The sequence below is a fragment of the Triplophysa rosa genome, linkage group LG3 (assembly GCF_024868665.1).
Source record: "Triplophysa rosa linkage group LG3, Trosa_1v2, whole genome shotgun sequence".
Taxonomy (NCBI): domain Eukaryota; kingdom Metazoa; phylum Chordata; class Actinopteri; order Cypriniformes; family Nemacheilidae; genus Triplophysa; species Triplophysa rosa.
In genome coordinates this window covers 413,385-422,573 of record NC_079892.1, presented here as the reverse complement: position 1 = coordinate 422,573, position 9,189 = coordinate 413,385, and positions in this window count along the sequence as shown.

The following is a 9,189-nucleotide window of genomic DNA, read 5'->3' as shown; positions in this document are numbered from 1 at the left end:
GGAGTGAGGTTTACACACTGCACAGCTCTTCACTAGCTGGCCTCCGTTACATTCACACTGCCACCAAAATCCGTGACCCAGTTTACTGCGGAGGCAGTCTGGTCACCACTCGGAGAAAAAAAAACCAAGACCAGCAAATCCGTGGCCACAGTTTTGTAATTCGTTCTCTCAGTTTAAAAATCCGTGCTCTCGGATTAATAAACTACCCACGAGTTTCCAATCTCTGCTCTCGGTTTTGTAAACCGTCCCCTCAGTTTTTGAAATCTGTACCCACGAATTCGCAATCCGTTCGCACAGTTTTGCAAACTGTAGCCTACTCGCAGAATTGAAGCCTCTGTCAACAGAACAAGCTCCTACAGGAACACGAATATTGTATAGGCTACTGTTTTATTTTAGATTATATTATAAATTGTCTTCATGTGTTTACACACGAGCGTGAGGCGCATATAAAGCATGCGTTCATTGTCGCGTTTCACTGGCATAAAGTTGGTTTGACATTAAACTTTCGATATTTGTGAATTTAGTGACCGTCCCTAAAGTTACATTCACATTAAAATACTTTTTTTCCAACTTCAAAAGCATTTAAAAGGAAAAATTTATAGCCACAAAACTAAATGTACAGTGTTCATGTGTGTGTCAGCTATTATGCACGACTTTTAGATTATTGAGTATTAAAATAAACCATCAAATAATATGCACATATTCCTATACGTATATTGAGCTTTAAATAATGGTATATTTGTGTGTGAGAGCATTATTGTCACGAACTGGCAGAAAAAACCCAATAGCAGGCAGGCAGTGAAGGGGTTAACAGATACCTTTTATTAAATGAACAAAACAAAGGAAAAACCCCCTCGTGGGTATCAAACAGAAACTAAACTAAGAAACAAACAGAAAACAAAAGACTTCCCACGAGGGGGCAAAATGAAAACAAGAACAGTAAAACTAAACTAAAAGACACGACCAAACGTCTTAAATAATACAATGAACAAAACTCACAAAACACGAACAGGACCATGGGTAGCAACACCAGCAAGAACACGCGAGACCACAGTACACAACACACCAAACACAATGACCGAGCACAGGACAAAGAAACATGAGGGTTTAAATAGGGAAGACAAACGAGGGATAACGACATGGGGCAGGTGTGGGACATTAAACACTCAGGGAACGATAACGAGGAAACAAGAGGAATGGGGCCAATGACAAGACACTGGAGAGAACGTATATTATTATCAAACGGACAATAATATGTTTCTCTCCACACATAACCAAAGACTTTGTCATGGCTCTGCTACAGGACCAAGAAAAACATGACTAAGGAAGCAGAGCCATGACAATTATACACATAGGAATGTTTGCATGTGATTTTACGGTTTATTTTAATACATATCAATAATCTAAAAGGTGTGCATTCTATCTGACACACACATGAACACTTTACAGTTAGTCAGGGAAATCATTCCCTTTAAATGCTATTGAGCTTTAAAATTTGTATATGTATGTATGAGCCCATACAGCAGTGAAACACAGGAATATTTGCATTTGATTTAACGGTTTATTATAATAAATATAAATAATCTAAAAGGTGTGCATTCTATCTGACACACACATGAACACTTTACAGTTAGTCAGGGAAATCATTCCCTTTAAATGCTATTGAGCTTTAAAATTTGTATATGTATGTATGAGCCCATACAGCAGTGAAACACAGGAATATTTGCATTTGATTTAACGGTTTATTATAATAAATATAAATAATCTAAAAGGTGTGCATTCTATCTGACACACACATGAACACTTTACAGTTAGTCAGGGAAATCATTCCCTTTAAATGCTATTGAGCTTTAAAATTTGTATATGTATGTATGAGCCCATACAGCAGTGAAACACAGGAATATTTGCATTTGATTTAACGGTTTATTATAATAAATATAAATAATCTAAAAGGTGTGCATTCTATCTGACACACACATGAACACTTTACAGTTAGTCAGGGAAATCATTCCCTTTAAATGCTATTGAGCTTTAAAATTTGTATATGTATGTATGAGCCCATACAGCAGTGAAACACAGGAATATTTGCATTTGATTTAACGGTTTATTATAATAAATATAAATAATCTAAAAGGTGTGCATTCTATCTGACACACACATGAACACTTTACAGTTAGTCAGGGAAATCATTCCCTTTAAATGCTATTGAGCTTTAAAATTTGTATATGTATGTATGAGCCCATACAGCAGTGAAACACAGGAATATTTGCATTTGATTTAACGGTTTATTATAATAAATATAAATAATCTAAAAGGTGTGCATTCTATCTGACACACACATGAACACTTTACAGTTAGTCAGGGAAATCATTCCCTTTAAATGCTATTGAGCTTTAAAATTTGTATATGTATGTATGAGCCCATACAGCAGTGAAACACAGGAATATTTGCATTTGATTTAACGGTTTATTATAATAAATATAAATAATCTAAAAGGTGTGCATTCTATCTGACACACACATGAACACTTTACAGTTAGTCAGGGAAATCATTCCCTTTAAATGCTATTGAGCTTTAAAATTTGTATATGTATGTATGAGCCCATACAGCAGTGAAACACAGGAATATTTGCATTTGATTTAACGGTTTATTATAATAAATATAAATAATCTAAAAGGTGTGCATTCTATCTGACACACACATGAACACTTTACAGTTAGTCAGGGAAATCATTCCCTTTAAATGCTATTGAGCTTTAAAATTTGTATATGTATGTATGAGCCCATACAGCAGTGAAACACAGGAATATTTGCATTTGATTTAACGGTTTATTATAATAAATATAAATAATCTAAAAGGTGTGCATTCTATCTGACACACACATGAACACTTTACAGTTAGTCAGGGAAATCATTCCCTTTAAATGCTATTGAGCTTTAAAATTTGTATATGTATGTATGAGCCCATACAGCAGTGAAACACAGGAATATTTGCATTTGATTTAACGGTTTATTATAATAAATATAAATAATCTAAAAGGTGTGCATTCTATCTGACACACACATGAACACTTTACAGTTAGTCAGGGAAATCATTCCCTTTAAATGCTATTGAGCTTTAAAATTTGTATATGTATGTATGAGCCCATACAGCAGTGAAACACAGGAATATTTGCATTTGATTTAACGGTTTATTATAATAAATATAAATAATCTAAAAGGTGTGCATTCTATCTGACACACACATGAACACTTTACAGTTAGTCAGGGAAATCATTCCCTTTAAATGCTATTGAGCTTTAAAATTTGTATATGTATGTATGAGCCCATACAGCAGTGAAACACAGGAATATTTGCATTTGATTTAACGGTTTATTATAATAAATATAAATAATCTAAAAGGTGTGCATTCTATCTGACACACACATGAACACTTTACAGTTAGTCAGGGAAATCATTCCCTTTAAATGCTATTGAGCTTTAAAATTTGTATATGTATGTATGAGCCCATACAGCAGTGAAACACAGGAATATTTGCATTTGATTTAACGGTTTATTATAATAAATATAAATAATCTAAAAGGTGTGCATTCTATCTGACACACACATGAACACTTTACAGTTAGTCAGGGAAATCATTCCCTTTAAATGCTATTGAGCTTTAAAATTTGTATATGTATGTATGAGCCCATACAGCAGTGAAACACAGGAATATTTGCATTTGATTTAACGGTTTATTATAATAAATATAAATAATCTAAAAGGTGTGCATTCTATCTGACACACACATGAACACTTTACAGTTAGTCAGGGAAATCATTCCCTTTAAATGCTATTGAGCTTTAAAATTTGTATATGTATGTATGAGCCCATACAGCAGTGAAACACAGGAATATTTGCATTTGATTTAACGGTTTATTATAATAAATATAAATAATCTAAAAGGTGTGCATTCTATCTGACACACACATGAACACTTTACAGTTAGTCAGGGAAATCATTCCCTTTAAATGCTATTGAGCTTTAAAATTTGTATATGTATGTATGAGCCCATACAGCAGTGAAACACAGGAATATTTGCATTTGATTTAACGGTTTATTATAATAAATATAAATAATCTAAAAGGTGTGCATTATATCTGACATACACATGAACACTGTACAGTTAGTCTTGTGTGTATAAGTCATTCCCTTTAAATGCCATTGAAGTTGGAAACATGTATTTGAATGTGTATGTAACTTTAGAGACGGTCCCTAAATTCACGAATATCGATAGTTTAACGTCAAACCAACTTTATGCCAGTGAAACGCGGCAATGAACGCATGCTTTATATGCGCCACGTGCTCGTGTGTAAACACATTAAGACAATTTATAATATAATCTAAAATAAAACTGTATACAATCAGGCCCGGATTAAGAACTCAGAGGCCCCTGGGCACAAGTGTCTTATGGACCCCCCCATACACACACATGCGCACAATAAAGTTTTAAATTAGCCTAGGGTACTATGTGTATGAAACACCTCTGTTTCAGGATTACAGGATTACATTGACAAGTTACAAACTATGATCACAACCTGAAGGACAATATCAACACCTGTACACATCCTCCATCATACAGGATTTACAACAAGATTGCAACAAGGCCTTCCTGGACCAGCAACAACAATATTAAGACCTTTCCCTGCATACTGTAACTCACTGGCATATTCAAGCACACACTACCCCACCTCAACCTTTTAATTCAGTTCTATCAGATTCTTCCATAATTCAACACAAACATGCCAGATTCACAAAACTGTTCTTAAGAGAAAATATAAGAACTTTCTTCAGATAAATTACAGAAAGTTTTTAAAAATATTCTTAAATGCAATTCTAAAATATTTCCATCTTCATTTTTTCAAAGACTAAACGGGCAGGGCAGTCTTTGTCAATGATTATACTACAAGAGTAATTTGTCCATTTGTTAAACTTTATTTGTGTAACAAGCACCTCTCGACTCACGTTATTATGTAAGCGTGTAATGTGTTACAGTAAACGACATTAACAAGTATTATAAGTATTATTTAGCATATATATTATGACATCTTTTTTTTAAAAACATTTTGCGATGTATGTAAAAGCACTGTGGATTACCAATATTTAGCCTTCATTATTAGATAAGTACTGATCAACATTATATCAATATAAAATAATTCACAATTGGCAAGGAAACACCACCAAATGTAAAAAAACCTCTAATCTTTTAAGATTTAAGACAGCCACGAGGGTATATCAACTCATTATATTTACAACAATAAAATCGTTCTCATTGACATATTTTCAGTTTCTGTTGTCAGTTCATGACGCGACATCATCTAACAACTTAGAATAAAAAGCGGTGATTTCGACTATTTGTTCTTTCACACAGCCTCATGGTAACCATGTGCATATTTACCGACGAACTTTGTTCATATTTATATATCCAAACAGTCGATAACAGTAAGCGGGTTTCCATCACTCTGGTTTTATTCGTATTTTGAAGTTTCGCATCAGACACGAGTGATGGAAACGCCAAATTTCGAATTAAAAACCCTTAATTCGCAAAAAAGTTTTTAAGCTCGCTTGAGGTGGTTTTTCATTTTTGCGAAAAAGGGTTAATGCGAATAATAGGAGATGGAAACGCATTTGCCGAATAAATTCCTCCAAAAAGTCACGTAACTGCACTATGAGACGGCGTAACCTGACTAACCAGAGTACTGATCTTGTTACACAGCATCAGAAATGTTGTGATGGTCATTCTTAAACGCCTGAGCAAAGTCGTCAAAGTATTCTGTAATTGCCTCTTAGAACTGTCACGACTGTGTTTCCCGAACAGCAGACATCCACAAAAGCAGCGCATTTATTGTGTTTTCTAATCGTCTGTTTGCGCAAGTATTATTATATATGAAAACTATTATATTCAGTGGCTTCTCTTACTTTTCTTACTGATATTTAGTGCCAGTTTATTAGGAAGTGACTAGTTGACTAGTTGGATGGAAACGGTGCTTATTCGCAAATGTTTTATGCGATATTCCAATTTTGCGCATAAGCTAAATTGGCAACTTTGGATGGAAACCCGGCTAGTGACAGGTTGTTGGAAACGCTGTTTTGTACTCATTTTATTGACGAGTTACCTGTCGTATGGTGCTGCTTCTTCCTGCCGGGAAAGGGAGACCTTGCGCTCGCGGGGCAGCACTGGCGATATTTTCCCACTGAATGAAAGCTAAGGTTTATCCAAGAAGTCGCTAGATTTGTCGCTATGCGCTTCTTCTAAACAAAAGCCGCTGGAGGGCTCGTAAAAGTGATTAAATCAAAAGACAGACTTCCTAATTTAGAAACACTGTTTTGTGTGTGCACCTCGATGTGCGCGGGAGAGAGAAGCGCACGGCAGAATGAATATGGCGTAAACGCTGTTATGTGAAAATGTTTTCTCTTGCCTGGGCCCCAAGCGCGCATGGGCCCCTGGGCCTGTGCCCATAATGCCCATTGGATAATCCGGCCCTGTATACAATATTCGTTAATGTTCCTGTAGGAGCTTATTCTGTTGACAGACAGAGGCTTCAATCACGCGAGTAGGCTACAGTTTGCAAAACTGTGCGAACGGATTGCGAAAGCGTGGGCACAGATTATGAATTCGTGGGTACAGATTTCAAAAACTGAGGGGACGGTTTACAAAACCGAGAGCACGGATTGGAAACTCGTGGGTGCAGTTTATTAATCCGAGAGCACAGCTTTGTAAACTGTGGGTACAGTTTATTAATCCGAGAGCACGGATTTTTAAATTGAGGGAACGAATTACAAAACTGTGGCCAGGGATTTGCGGGTCTTGTTTTTTTTTCTCCGAGGGGTGAGCAGACGGGCTCCGTAGTTTACTGCATGACAGTGCTCCGGGAATGCTCTCAAATCGCACCGTGAGAACGGTCCACTCAGCACCGCATAAAGTCAAACACACCTGCTTACTTGACCCTTGCTTATTTATGACAGCCTGCTGCGTGTTATTGTTGTTTTGCTCATGCGATTCAGTTTAGAACCATCACGAGTTCACACTGGAATCTGATATTGGCCACATTTAAAAAATAGTGTGCACAGCAGAACAACAAAACCTGATCTGAGCAAAAAATCGGAATTGAGCATTTAGGCTTGCAGTGTGAACGTAGTCTTAGCTTAAGCAAGGACTGTGCTTTAGTTAAATTATGATGTTTAAGTCGCTTTTATAAAAATTGCTTATAAAAAACACCTCTAGTGTGCATTGTCAGACAAAACAATGGCACTGACATGTTTTAAGATATGTCAGGGCAATTTATTTTCAGTTAAGACAGCTCACACATGTATTTTAGTCTGGGACTAACCAAGCTTTGTGAAACGGGCAACTACTATATCTCAATGGTGAATGAACTACAAAGTATATAGAGAAGGGATGCGATGTTGAAAACAAATCATTTAAGCGGAAAATGCTTTTTGACGAGGTGGGGGAGGGGTCGCACGTGTATATGGAGGGGTCGCATCAATTAATGAAAATCATAATGATGATTTTAACTGTATATTATTAACGATTCGCAAATCACCATAAATAAAACATTACAGTTAAACAACTTTAAACAATGTAATATAAAAACATACCAAAACTTTTGATGAAACGACCAATTTTGTGGCTAAATGTGTAGTCGGTGGTTAAAAAGATACACCACAAATATTTTGGTGTACATTTAACTTTGTGATAATTTAGCATTTCAGATTTAAAGGTCTTGGTCTAAGTTAAGCATATAAATAAAAGCTTTTATATTTTAAATTAGTTATTTTTATTGTCTGCTATGTACAATAAATAATTTACGACAAGGGGATAGAACATAAAAATTAAATTGAAAACTTGTTTTACCTTGAAAACTGAAGGAACGCTGCAGTACAGTACTACCACTGATGCCACACAGTCAAACTGTCCGTTAATCAACATTCAAACAGAACTTAAACTTGACAAGCGGAATGTGATTGGCTGTCCCGTTTGGAAAAAAATTGATATGAAATGTATGAAACCATTTTTAGTTTTAATTTTTATTTTTACTACAGTAACCCCCATGCCTAAAGTAATTAAATTTAGATTTTATTAAAAAAATATGTATTTTAAATATTTTGAGTTTCTTGTGACATTTTCATTTTGGAGTTATTTGAACTATTTTTTATAAACTTTAAATATTAACAGTATATTATTAAGCAAAAACACATAAAATAAGTTTCACTAAACCATTTTTTTGTTTTTGTGTGCGTCAAAAAAAAATTGGTCCAACTTGGGCAGCGCTGCCGCAGCGCAAACACTGTGTCTACACCGGACGCGACAGGCGCGATGCGACATGATGACGTGCTGTTTGTCGCGTCTCGCCGCATCCAGTGTGGACAAAATCTTAAATTATAATGTGTTCTAATGCGTTTCTCGTGTCTTTTGTCGTGTCGCGTTGCGCCTGACGCGTCCGGTGTAATTTTATACACCTGCACCTGCGTAACAAAGTGAGAAGCTCTCCGCGATTATGATGGAGGAAGAACCCTCTCACTATCAAATTACATTTTACCCACAATTATAGAGAAAGTGTAAGATCGACACCATCTCATACAGCAACTCCAGTGGCGTAAGGCGAAAAGTCTTTCTAGCCTGCAGTTCGAATCCCGCTGAAAACTATTTAATCTTTTTCTATTACAGATCATAAAGGCAAGGCTTTTTTTCAATATAAGATTAATCTTTATTCATAAAGTTTAAGTTTAGGGTAAGGTTAGGGGTAGGGCTTTAATATCTCAATAAGTTGCCATTTTAATATTTTTTATAAATATAATGATTTACAATCTGTTATTGTTGCATAATGTTTAATGCACAACAATACTGAGGTGCAAATAGTAACGTTATCTGCCACTGTTTATAAGTAAATATCTAATAACTACCATTTCTACTTAATCCAAAGAAAATAGCCCCTAGCTATTTTCGGTTAGTGTAAATAGCATGTTGCTAAGAAATGCTGCTATTTTCACTTAGTGTAAACAGAACTACTATTTACACTTAGTGCAAAATAGCCGCTGCCAAACAATATTGAGCAGTCCTGACATTTTAAATAGAATTGACGAGGCTTTGAAAAACAAAACAATTACTTCACAAAATGAAGAAAATGAAATTAGAAGGCTTTTTAAT